This window comes from Schistocerca americana, chromosome 6 (assembly GCF_021461395.2).
Source record: "Schistocerca americana isolate TAMUIC-IGC-003095 chromosome 6, iqSchAmer2.1, whole genome shotgun sequence".
Taxonomy (NCBI): Eukaryota; Metazoa; Arthropoda; class Insecta; order Orthoptera; family Acrididae; genus Schistocerca; species Schistocerca americana.
In genome coordinates, this window is record NC_060124.1 from 301,160,943 (window position 1) to 301,175,177 (window position 14,235).

General features: G+C 44.2%; 1 long non-coding RNA gene across 1 annotated transcript in view; it reads right to left on the reverse strand.

Annotated features, from left to right (window-relative positions):
• LOC124619848 overlaps nucleotides 1-13,736 on the reverse strand; it is a 365,067-nt gene extending 351,331 nt beyond the window's left edge. Inside the window, exon 1 of the long non-coding RNA XR_006980143.1 lies at nucleotides 13,672-13,736. This is a non-coding gene — a long non-coding RNA (uncharacterized LOC124619848). The remainder of the gene's footprint in view (nucleotides 1-13,671) is intronic.
• Between the last annotated feature and the right edge of the window lie 499 nt (nucleotides 13,737-14,235).

Here is a 14,235-nt window from a genome sequence, read left to right on the forward strand (position 1 = left end):
TGTGCCCAAACTTCCAGCACTTGAAGCACTGCATAGGGGGAGGGACGTATGGCTTAACGTCACAGCGGCAAACCATCATCTCGAACTATTCGGGCAATGAATCACCCACAAAGGCCAAGACGAAGGCACCAGTAGCAACCCTGTTGTCTTTGGGTCCCCAGATGAAATGAACACACCGCCATTCTAGATTGGCACATAGCTCGTCATCAGACTGCAAAAGGAGCTCACGATGGAAAATGATCCCCTGGACCATGTTGGGGGTTTTATGGGGAGTGACGGAAACAAAAATATCACCCAGCTTGTCATAGGGGAGTAACCCTCGGGATTGGGCTGGTGATGCTGTCTCCATCAAGACTGTGCCATTTCGCATCTTGAACAGCGCTGTCACTTCTCCAAACTTATGATCAAGATGCTCAACGAAAAATTGAGGCTTTGTAGGTAGAAAGGAGTCCCCATCAGTTCTGCTACAGACTAAAAACCGAGGCGAATATGGCTCTCTCTGTTCTGTAACCCTACATTCCTTCCATGGTGTAGCGAGGGAGGGAAACGATTTACCGTCATAACTGTTGGTATTAAATTCGATCCTGCCTTTCTTAGAGACTGCTGGTGCTGTGTGGTCACCAGCAAGAGATGACTTTGTCCACTTAATTGAGGGTAATCCGCTCTGATGCCACTCACTCCGATCAGGGGCTTTCCCTACAGGAGCCACCCAGCCACAGCAAAGGCCAACTGGCATGATGGCCGTTGCCGGAAGTCCTGACGCCCCAGGAAGACCAGCATCTACTCCTCGGCATACATGGGGAGTTTGCAGCTCAGGCATGAGCAGTGTGATCCCTGTGTTGTCAGGGGGCTCCACCACATCGGACTGGCTACCATGTTGGATATTGAGCACACAGAAACCCAATATTGTCATGGGGCGAAAGAGGACAGGAGACAACAGAGGAAGATGACACATCCCAGAAAGTGTCCTCACTCAAATAGTTGAATTGCAGATGGAGATGCAAAGCAATGACATGAGATTCAGGAGATCGAATCTGAATGCACTACTGATAACTCGTGCACCACATATGGCGTCCTTCCCCATGTGGCCCACACTTATGTAGAATTTTGGAAGTGGCAGGTCAAACCATGAACTCATAGGGCCGAAAAGTGTGAGTACGACAGACAAGAATACCCCTTGGGGAGGGGGGGGGGGGGGGGGTTGCTCAGCTGTGAGAAGCAGCTCAAGGTGACAAAGGAGGACATTTCAGCGAATCGTACCGGATGTCCAGGACTGTCAGTTTTCAGTCGTAGCCGAGATACTCGAGCTTGCAGAGCCAACGAAAGGGTGAGCGAACTCAGTAGGTAGCTACATCGCTGTGTTCAGTTCAAACTCATGTAGCGCTAAACTATTATTACCGCATGGCGCTAAATGTCTTCAGCAATGCGTGGACGTGAATGGTGATGTTGCTGTAGCCGCTGGTCTGTCTCAAAGCTCAAACTGAATGAGTGGTTATGGTGTAGACCAGACCATTTATGGTGTGTGTGGTACAATAGTACTATAGTCTTCTGACTTCAGAAAATAGCACCGTTGCCAACAACTTGGGAGGCACAGAGGCTGGAGCCTGCCTGCTGGGAAATGGTATCTGATCATATCTTTTACCCTCAGAAGTTTCCTACACTGGCGAAGTCCCAACCGTCGGAACTTCGGTTTTCACTGTACCTCTACGCTTTCCAAACGCAAAGTTATCTGTTATTTAATTTTATATCCAAACGATTCCTTACCGGAAGTGGTTTCTTATCAAAACTTCAACTACTAAGTTCCTTTGCAACCCCTAGAAACTTAGACGGTCCGGTCACATTAATGTGGCCTCCTGTCAAAAGCCGGAGTAACCACCTTTTGGCCGGCCGTTGTGGCCGCGCGGTTCTAGGCGCTTCAGTCCGGAACCGCGCTGCTGTTACGGTCGCAGGTTCGAATCCTGCCTCGGGCTTGGATGTGTGTGATGTCCTTAGGTTTAAGTAGTTCTAAGATCTAGGGGACTGATGACCTCAGATGTTAAGTCCCATAGTGCTCAGAGCCATTTGAACCATTTTTTGAACCACCTTCTGTAGCGCAGTCAGCTACGAGACGCACAGGAAGAGAGTAAACGAGGTTCTGGAAGATACCGACAGGAATATGGAGCCATGCTGACTCCAGCCCCGGTGACAACCGCGCTAGGTTTTTCGCTTACGGATCCATGGCGCGTAGTAACTGTTTTCAAAATGAAGGCAGCTGAAATGTATTTCCAGATTAGAAACTTCTTATGGTTTAAATCGCGATTGAATTATCGATTATCTCAAAATAAAACTTATAGGGAAATTATGGATACATCAGATTGTTGCTCATTACAAAGGTGTGCTGAATTTGTCACCAGATTCATTGCTTGCTAATTCCTACTTGACTCCTATGTTTCCGACCTTGTGTGGCCGCCCACACGCCCACTCGCCCATCACGGCACGGCGCGGCCGGTGGGTTCGTAACAAGCAGTGTTACAAAGTCTCAAATGTCCACTGGAGTGGCATGATCCAAACAAGTGTTGTGTTCTGTCTGGGAAGAGCCCGGTGTGTTGTAGTCGGCTTAGCAAGGAGGCCATGCCACAGGACTACCACGCCCACCCAAACCTCACTATAAAAGTATCTAAGCGTCGTTGTACATTACGAAAGGGGGGGATCTATATCTACACTCATTTGTGCACTGCTGAGACACGCAGCATTCGACCCGAAACCGCCGCCTTTTGTGGCCAAGGAAAGGTAAGGAGATCAGAGTTTAACGTCCCATCGGCTTCGATGACACTATAGACATTCGCTGTCAATGACTGCAACAGAAGAAGGTGTGGATTCGAGACCCTACTAAACACAGCTTTAATTTGCTGTGAAAGAGTTGTCAGTATCACTCAAAGCTGACCAGATCTCGAATACCTTGGAATGGAGAAAGCCAAAAAAGTTAATTGCATTGTTTAAAGTTAATCAACGTCATGAACGAGAAACAGGTTTGTCAAGAGGAATACCATACGAAAATCGGTCTTCTCCGTGGCGGGAAGCGCTACTAGCTACTCGTGAATACACTCGACTGTGTAAACCAGACCGCACATGAAGTTGTCACTTGACATATATTACTCACAGCTCGTGAACGGGAAATAACATTGATTTCGACGGCTTCACAGTGCCATATCATACAAACAAAACAAGTTTTCAATGCCCCAGGCAGGCACGTTATTGTACAGTTCATATTAACACAAGAGAATTTCATTCATTTCAGTGCCATCTCCGTGGCGGATACACATATTATTCCACATCTCTTACCGAAAAGATTTCATCGATTTCAACGCCGCCTCTGTAATATATATATATATATATATATATATATATATATATATATATATATATATCACAACTCACACCAACATAACAAAAATTAAGTATCATTGATTTCAAAGTTGTCTGTGTGACAGGTAGGCATGCAGTTCCACAATTTTTATGATCACAACAAAAATAAAATTTCATTGATTAGGTGCCACCTCCGTGCCAGGTTGACACGTTATTTCACAACTCACACCAACGTAACAAAAATAAAGTTTCACTGGTTTCAATGCTGTCGTACAGTTCATGTTTTTGCACAACTCATACCGACATTACAAAAGCAAAATGCCATCTCTGTACCAAGTATACACAGCTCACATCAACGTAACCGAAAAATTATGTGATTTCAGTGCTGTCTCCGTAGCAGATATTCATGTTATTGCACGACTCACACCAATATAACAAAAGCACAATTTCATTGATTTAACTGTCAACTGTCATACCAACATAACAAAAACAAAATATCATTCAATTTAATGCCGTCTCTGCATCACGTATAAACGTTATTCGAGAACTCATACCAACATAACAAAACCAAAACGTCATTGATTTAAATGCTATCAGTGCACCACATATAAAAGCTATTCCGGAATTCACAGTAAAAAACAAAATTTCATTGATTTCGATGCTGTCTGCGTGCCAGATAGACAAGCAATTACACAGTGTATATCAACACAACAAAAACAAAATTTCTTCATTTCAATACTGTTTATGTGCCAGGTACACATGATTTTGCACAACTCATACCAACATAATAAAAATAAAATATCATTGATTTCAAAGCCGAGAACTGTTCCCTCGCCACGGTAAGCTGCGGAAGATCTCAAGAAGCGTCTCACGGAGCATGCCGTAATATAAATTTCTGTAGTACGGTGCGCATTGATTTCGTGACGGCGGTATGTGCAGAGGGTGCCGTGTTGCTCCATCCCACAATGCTAATCAGAGGCAGCAGCGACGCTGCGGCTGCGTCCTTGCTGCCGCGCGTTTGCCAGCCGCGGGGACGGAGAGAGGCGCGGTGTTTGCACAGCAGCGGCGCGGCTTGGGGGACAGTCCGGTACAGGAGTCAGAGGCGCCGATCAGCCGGCTCGTTACGGGCGGTCAGCGGCGCGTGTTGACCCCTGCAGCACGCCACGCGACAGCGCGGGGCGGGAGAGACTTCATTTGCTGCGCAAACAGTGCTGCCAATGCCGCGTTCCAGCTTCCGGTAAGCCGTCGCCGGCACGCAACTGAGGCCGCGGACGTTACCACCGTCTACCAGGACAGCGGGGGAGGAAGAAATGCCCATCTCCGACCACTGGTTTTTTATATCAGAATAATATCAACATTAAGAGCTCGTACTAAGCAAAGGCTGAAAGGTGGAAGCAAGCAACGGATACAGAGGACTATACTCGTACAACGGAAATGAACTTTAAGACTAGGGTGACCAGACGTCCGGATTAATCCGGACATGTCCTCCTTTTTATCTCTTTGTTCGGGGTCCGGGCGGATTTTTATAGTATCCGGCTTTTTCGCAAAGTTGAGCGTAATAAAGTTAAATTTACAGTTCGTCCCGTTCTATTGCTCTTTTCTTAAATACTTTAACTATTAGCACAGCCTTCGTGATAAACACGCACGAAGGCGGTGTTAGTAGGTGGCACCAGGATCGTCGATGTTATCGTTGATCGACCTATGAGCGAATGCAATTATCGATTATTTAAAATTTTCGTTTCGTATTTTCGCATTGTATTGGCTTGGCTTCCTGTAGTGCACGTGTGATTTGTGAATGCAATTTTTAACCGAGTGAGTCACGTAAAATATTTGGCTATGCCTAAAGGAAAGTTTACATTTTATGATGTCCTTTCCTGCAAATCCGGCTTGCAAGAAAGGGAGAAATTAACTTGAAGCGGAACGTAAGATATGTGGAGCTGGAACGTACGTCTCACTAGCCAATGAAGGTAAGGAATAACTCGACAGATTAACTGTCATGGTTTTATTTCATTGTTTCATAGTCATTCAACTTATTGGTATTCCGAAGGTTAACGCGCAGTTTACATGTCGTCAACTGCTGCTTGAAGTGTAGATGTTGGTAGCGGTGCGTCGAATGAAGGGAGGTGAGTGGTCGTACGTTTTTCGCTTTGTAAACAATTCCGTGTTGTTGACATATAAAAAACAATTGACGCCACACTGTCACCACAATCAATGTTTTTAATTTTTTTATGTTTCTCAGTTAACCACCACCTGAATGCAAATATAGATTATTTAAAATTTTCGTTTCTTATCTTCGCATTGTATTGGCTTGGCTTCCTGTAATGCACGTGTGATTTGTGAGTGTAATTTTTCACCGAGTGAGTTACGTAAAATATTTGGCTATGCCTAAAGGAATTAACTACTAGTTTTACCGGTAATTCCCGGCGATCACATGACTTGTCCAAAGCTGACGGGTGGTATCCTCATCTGCAGTTGACCCGTTTGATGTGTCCTCTTTTTTCTTCCTTTGTCCTCCTTTTTGAAGCTGTTTGTCCTCCTTTTTAAACAATTGCATCTGGTCACCGTATTTAAGACAATAACAAAAATTTATTTTTTCACTATTTGTTCTCCGCTCCATGGAATGGAGGACATTGTCCTAGAAATTAATTTGATTTTGTGTACGTCTACATCCACAAACATTCTCTGCAAGCCAATATATGATACATGGCTAAGGGTACAATTTCCTTTCCTCTTCCATACACAAACAGAGAGAAGTAGAAACGATTGTATATGTACTAAGTTTACAGACGTCATGGGATACATCGTAATATCATGTCGGACCTCTTTTTGTTCGACGTAGTGTAGCTTCTCGACATGGCATAGACTCAACAAGTCATTGGAACTCCCCTGCAGAAATTGAGCCATGCTGCCTGTACAGTCGTCATAACTGCGAAAGTATTGTCGGTGCAGGATTTTGCGCAGGAACTGACCTCCCGATTATGTCTCATAAATGTTCGATGGGATTCATATCGAGCGACCTGGGTGACCAAATCATTCGCTCTCATTGTCCAGAAGGTTCTTCAAACCTATCGCAAACAATTCTGTCCCAGTGACCTGGCGCTGAGTCATCCATAAAAACTTCATCGTTCTTTGGGAACATGAAGGCCTATGAATGGCTGCAAACAGCTTCCACATAGCCAATGATCGCTTCAGTTGGACCAGAGGATCCAGTCCACACAATTATGAGGCCACCACCAGCTTGCACAGTGCTTTGTTGACAACCTGGGTCAACGGTTTCATGGGGTCAGCGATACACCAGGCAACGGTTTTCCAGTCGTCTATAGTCCAACCGATATGATCACGAAACCAGGAAGGCCTTGCAGGGAATGTCATGCTGTTAGCAAAGTTACTGGCGTCGGTCGTCTGCTGCACAGCCCATTAACGCCAAATTTCGCAGCATCGTCCTAATGAACACGTTCGTTATGCGTCCCACATTGATTATGTTGTTTTTTGATGCGGTTTTACTTGTCTGTTAGCGCTGACTACTTTAGCCAAATTCCGCTGCTCTCGCTCGCTAAGTGAAGGCCGTCGGCCACTGTGTTATCAGTGTTGAGAGGTAATTGGGTATTCTCGGCACATTCTTGACACTGTGGATGCCGGAATATTAAACTGCCTAACGATTTCCGGTATGGAATGTCCCATGCGCCTAGTTACAACTACCATTACGCGTTAAAAATCTGTTATTTCGCATCGGACGGCCATAATCACGTCACAAAGCCTTTCACAAGTATCGTCTAAGTACAAATGACAGCACTGTCCTTTTATACCTTGTGAATGCGATATTGCCTCCATCTATCTATGTGCATGTCACTAACCCATGACTTAGTTTCTCAGTGTATATCTCCGTACGAGCCGTAATTTCTCTTATCTTTGTTGTTCTTACACGACATGTACGTTGGCAACAGTAGCTTCAAATGCAGATTCTCTAAATTTTCTCAGTAGTCCTGAATGAGATTCTCACTCTGCAGCGGAGTGTGCGCTGATATGAAACTTCCTGAAAGATTAAAACTATGTGCCGGACAGAGACTCGAACTCAGGACCTTTGCCCTTCGCGAGCAAGTGCTCTACCAACTGAGCTACCCATGCACAACTCACGACCGAAGAGCTTCTGTGAAGTTTGGAAAGTAGGAGACGAGGTACTGGCAGAAATGTAGCTGTGAGGACGCGTCGTGAGTCATGCTTGGGTAGCTCAGTTGGTAGAGCACCTGCCCGCGAAAGGCAAAGGTCCTGAGATCGAGTCTCGGTCCGGCACACAGTTTTAATCTGTCAGGAAGTTTCTTTCTCAGTAGAGTTCCTCGAAAAGAACGTCGTCTCCCTTCCTGGAACTCTCATTTGAGTTTCCGAAGCATCTCCGTAATATTTGCTTGTTGTTTCAAACCTACCGGTAAGAAATTTAGCAGTCCGCCTCTGAATTTCTTCTTCAAGTCGACGTCGTATGTATCCCTACCACTCGAGCAGTGCTCAAGAGTTGGTCACACTTGTAACCTATACGCTGTCTCCTTTACAAACTTCCCTAAATTTCTGCCATTAAACTGAAGTCCACTATTCGCTTGCCATACTACAACACTTAAACGCTCGTTCCGTTTCACATCGCATTGGAACATTGCGCCTTGATATTCAATCGACGTGACTGTGTCAACCAGCTAACTACTAATGCTGTATTCAACATTACGTGGCTGTTTTCCTACTTATCTGCATTAACTTAGATTTTTCTACATTTAAAGAAGCTGACATTCATCACACCCACTAGAAATTTTGTCTAAGTCGTCTTGTATCCTCCAAAAGTCGCCTCAGAGACTTCACCACATCATCATCAGCAAAAAGCCACAGATTGCTGCTCACCCTGCCCGGTAGATCACTTATGTATACAGGAAACAACAGCTGTCCTATCATACTTTCTTGGGACATTCCTGACGACACCCTTGTCTCTGATGAAATTTGCTGCTACAGAAGGATGTAGAAAGGGGATTGGTAGATCGAATAAAAAAAAAGGGAGATACTGAATAGATCTCTATAGTGCAACGTGACTGAAAGCAGGGATCAGTTTACAGCATGGCCGTTAAGTGTGCCTTATTACGCCAGTAGAGACTCACTCCACTGCAAGAAGTTAACGACATACTTATTTCTTTCAGTGATAGTTCGAGGAATCGGATAATGTCGGGTTCGTTCAAGAACAGTGGTTGTTAGCGGATCAATAACTGTACGGTTTATTAGCGAAATCAGTACTCACTTCTGACACGTGTACTTAATACATTCGGTTTTAGTAACACTCCGCATGCCACCATGAGACATTAATTGTTTCACACCGAAACCTTAATGCGAACAGAAAGCGGCTCGAATGGTTATAACGAAAGCAGTTTCGGAAGTATGTCTGAGCAATGCCGGCACGCACGTCATCAGAACTCCACTTCCCGTCTTTCACTACATCGAACGCCAAACTAAGCGTTCGTATCAAACGACAACGATCACTACTGCTGAAAGCACTGTCAACGGGCGGTGATCACTTTCCAACGTTAGACTCAGCTAAATCAGCAACAGTTGCAATAAGGTAATTTACGCTTGTCTATGAAGCAGACTGATAAATTTACGACTAAAAGTCGCCGATAGTGACAAATACATTGACTTTGGAGGATATGCGATCCTAAAAGGTTGATTGTATACATTATGAGGCATCAAAGAATAGTCAGTTTCGTAATGGGAGGAAGTGTGTGTGTGGGTAGGGAGAGGATTGTAGAGGAAGACGAGAGCTTAGATACAGTAAGCAGATTCAACTAGATGTATTGGGTTGACGCGTGAATTCGTAGCATTTTTCCAGTGGTTTAATAAGCAAAACAGATACAGATATTGTTATCGTGGAGTAGCGGCGATTCACGCACCATCCTGGTCGTTGTTCTGCGATCAATTCTGCAAGACGTCCCAGTTATTGACAATAAATGTCAGCGGTGATGGGCACACCTTGGGGAAGCTATTCGTAGTACGCTACACTGCTACTGTTGCACCAAATGCTTTAACATTACCTTTGTGGATGCGAACAGGTGTTTGTGCTGGGATTTACTGCTTTGTTTGGGGCTCAGAGATTCGTTTCTTTTCCTTATGTTAGCATAATGACACTACTTCTCGTCACCAGTAACGATACAGGATAGGAATCGAATGGTGTTGTTCACGAGCCAATTGATGACGAGCAATCAGAATGCACATATGGCTACCCACTGATTTTTGTGATTTTCGTTAGAGCATGCGGCACCCGACATTTGAACCTTCCTCACTGCAAGCAAATGTGTCACGATGGTGGAATACTCACAGTTGATCACATCTGTCAGTTCTCGAATACACTGACATGAATCATTGTAGATTAATGGGTTTAACGATCTTCGCCAAACCCCGAAAGTCTTCCTGGACTAATCCCAAAACGATCCTCTTCAAACCGAGAAACCGTTTAGTCCAATGACATTATCCCCTCACACGGGCAAAATCTTTCTTGCACTCAAACAAAAGAATATGTTGGAAATATTCTGATTTATCCACTGGGCACTCCATTTTCTATCGTCCATAGCTCCACTCATTGTTTTCAAACGCCAAAATGACAATATGTAAACTCAATGACAATCGATAAATAAACCCACAGCAAACGAAACGGCAACATGCAAAACAAAAACGCTATGAACTAATGCACCAACCTAATAGGTAGCAGCAGTTATGCTGATATGGGGCAGTGCGAACGCCCCACACCTATCTAACTCATACTGACAGCGTGTGTTTCTCACGGATAGGATTTCAAAACATGTAAACAGTAAGACGCAACTCTCAACCGTTATCGAGAAATTCCAGTTTGAAAGTTCTAGGCGTGCTTACATACTTCGTATGATCTTTAGTATTCAAGGAGTTCACAGCTGAGTGAGTGATTGGTTATTTTCTTGAGCACGAAGTCCCTGGGTCGAATCTGGCTTCCGGCACTTTGTTTACATTTTCACTCTATTCCGCCGATCTGCAGTACTGAAGTAATCCCTCCGAAATGTACTCCACTGGTGTAGGCTTGTGACGCTTATTTTTACATGCAGGCTAAGAACCTCATACAATGACTATAAAATTGCGCGTACATCATCGAAGAGAATATAGCGTCAGCTTCTGGAGAAGACTGCATAAAAATTCAGTCATTCGTACACCACCAACCGTCTGTGCCAATATCCGGTGATATGCTTCGATATGCGTCGTACGCCGCTAAATTTGATGATGACTGAGCCCCGTTTATGAATGTAAACAGAGTTTGTTTAGCAATAGACACGTTGAAAACTCGTGCACGTGCAAATATTCGGCGTTCACCACACGTGCTGCATGCCGTAATAGTTATTGTTTTCTGTGCTTCTACGATCAGTGCCATCCTCATTCGTGCAGTAGGTTACATATTACACTTGTCACAAATGTTGGGACAGTAATATAAATGATACGACTATACCGATGTGACTGATAGTTCTCTTTTATCCATTTCTTTATTTCCAATCCCCTAACGGAAAAAGTTTTTTCGTCTTTTTTCAGGATAAATATTATGTAATAAATGAATAATTATATACTGATGATTTGCATAGTCATAACGAATCGGTTGTCAGAACAAAGAAAAAAAGTAATATTCGATGCAGAGATCTAGTGCTCGTGAAACTACGCACTTGCTCGGCTGCGGACTGCATGAATATTAACAAACATACAAAAAATACAAACAGGCCTAAAATTTTCGAGCTCTGTTTCCTCGAAAACGGGTTAGCGGTTGCGTCTTTCTTTTTACCTAAGCTGAAGTGCTACCAGTGCGCTAGACACGCTGTGAATATGAATGAAATCGGTAATGAGACGTTCCTATGGTGCCCTTGTGAAGTGAAGAGGCTTGCACAGGATAGACACACGTGGAGAACGCACTGATTACCACGTAAATAACAACGTACTCAATTAACGATTTTTTAAAATTACATTTTCTAATCTCAGGTCACACAACTGCCGTCATAGCCGCATTCGATTTTTTAGCAAGTCGTCATCAGATGATCCAAATTCATTACTTAGTAACACGTAAAGTACAATTGAACAAGCGAAAATATGCGTTCGGAAGGCTCCGAGGAAGTTCACGGCCTAGAAACAACATCAGAGTATGTAAATTGAAGGTGGAAAGGGGAAGAAAAGAAAGGAAAGGGGAGGGATCACAGCTGTCAGCTGCATGGGGACATTACGCGGAATCGGCGGCGACGTGTTAAAATGTGTACCGAACGAGGATTCGAACCCGACATCGCCTGCTTACTAGACTGGTGTGACAACAACTGACCATCCGGGACACAGCGTTATCGCAATTCCACGGATTACCTCGGCACACCTCACGGTCGATCCACACTCCCATTGAGCGCCATCTGTTCGCAGCCCCTGTCCGTTTCCTCCATGTTCGCTGTTCCGAGATTCCCATAGGAGGTCGGACGTATTTGTGCATCCGCACTGAAGAAGGTGGATTCATTGCCAAGCTAGGTCTATCAAATTATATCAATGTGTGATGTCAGTTCTTTAGGACAGGTCCGAAAGAACGGACACCACAAATTCATATAATATTGGAGTAGCTTAAGATATATGTAACAATAGTTTTATGATCACCTATGTAGAGTGAACAACAGGCTCATAAAAAATTCTAAACTCAGCGTTATCGATTAAAACCCACAATGACTACAGGAGTTAATGAAGACCTAAAAGAACGCTACCGGCTAGCCGCGCGGTCTAACGCCCTGCAGCCGGCCGGTGTGGCCGAACGCTTCCAGGCACTTCAGTCTGAAACCACGCGACCGCTACGGTCACAGGTTCGAATCCTGCCTCGGACATGGATGTGTGTGATGTCCTTAGGTTAGTTAGGTTTCAGTAGTTCTAAGTTCTAGGGGACTGATGACCTCACATGTTAAGTCCCATAGTTCTCAGAGCCATTTGAACCATTTTTAACGCCCTGCTTCCCGAGCGGGAAGGCGTGCCGGTCCCCGGAATGAATCCGCCCGGCCGATTGGTGTCGAGGCCGCCTCAGTTACAATGTGTTGGCGATTGTTGCGCCAGTACTGTTTCCACGTACACATACACCATAATTACTCTACCACGCGAACATTTGGTGTAACACTCGTTTGTTGAGACGTTCCCCGGGGTGGGGAGGGGGGGTGTCAATTGTGGGCCGAAACGCACAATAACACTGACGGGGGCGGCGGCAGGGTGAGTGGACTGCAGTAGCCTGTTGTGGGTTGTGAAGCACTGAAGGCTACGGCGGGGACGGATCCTCTCCGTCATTTCTATGTCCCCTGTTCAATACACAAGACCTAAAATAACTGCGCGACAGTGATTATATCACAACCGATGACCACATTACTAACCCGAGGTATGGTAGCAGGGCTGAGGCAAGGCCACTACTGTTCAGCATAGTTCTTGGAAAAGTGATCAACAAATGGAAAATGAAACTAAAGCTGCAAACATTGGGGTATGTCTCCAAAATAAACACGTTCATAGTCTAGAGTTTGCAGAAGACATTGTAGTTCTCCCCAATAACAGAGCAGGAGCAATCCAATATATAGAGAAACCCCCCAAAACAGTGAAAGCAACTGCGGTCCAAATTTCATACGAAAAGACGCACCGATTGGAAGCGACCAGATCAATATCACACCACCAACCTTCGATCATGAAGTTCGACAAAAATGTACGAAGTAAACAAATTAGAGTGCCTAGGAGTGACTGCTGAACCGGTGGAGCTATATCGGGAAGCTAACAAAGAAAGAACTGCAAAATAACGAAGAGGTCTAGAACATATTCTGGAACAGATTCAACAATAGCTCTACACTACAAAAGGGAAAATTTCAAAACTGTGACAGAAGCTCTTTATATTTATGAAGCATGATAATTGTTACCAGTTCCAAAATAAAAATAAGTGAAGAACTAGAAAAATCTTTGGACACATATCGTGAAAACGCAATTGGTACGCGAAAGATATTCCCCCCAGCTAAAGATAACAACAGTTTTGCGGTCACCTATATAGATTGAATAACAGGCTCGCTAAATAAACAAAATAAATAAAATAAAAACTAGAAACTCAACGATTAAAGCCCACAATCACTACAGGTGTTAATGGAGACCTAAAGTAATTGTCATTAATGAAGAAACTATTCAAGATAGAACTAAATTTTTTGAGGAGCTTACCCGACAAAATTCCTTAGTTGGGCACGACGAGTTAAAATATATATGTTCTGGGCTTTATTTCATACAGCACAGTGAAACAAAATGTTTAACAGGACTCACCTGTTTTTCAGAGGCAGTTTTTACGGGATTGTTGAACAGACTTCAGGTCCAGAAGCAGTTTAGTCCCATCCTTGTGACCTGAAAAGAGGAATATTTCATTTGTCACTAGAGTTTTCCGATTCAGTGGTCTAACTTAATGACAAAAAGAAAGTTGCAAGTGGTTAAGATCGTATACACTTAGCACGTATTTAGGAGATCCTTCTTATGAATTAGCTGTAGAAGATTATGGCCCCCTGGTATCGTGAGCGGAGGGCAAACAAGTGCACAACATATTACACCTTCCGTAATGTCGCTGACTGCGTTTTTTTAAGTGCAAAAACCGTCATAGTTCAACCGTCAAGAGCTATTAACAAATAATTCTTTATTCACAACCGGTTTCAGTCTTCAAATAATCATCAGGTATCATGTATATGAAAGGAGACAACACATGAAATGCATTTCATGTTTAACTGACAAAACAATGCTCACGAAAAGTCTCGCACTCGCTTATTACAGATTACACGGCTGTACTAAAAGCCGGCCGAAGTGGCCGTGCGGTTAAAGGCGCTGCAGTCTGGAACCGCA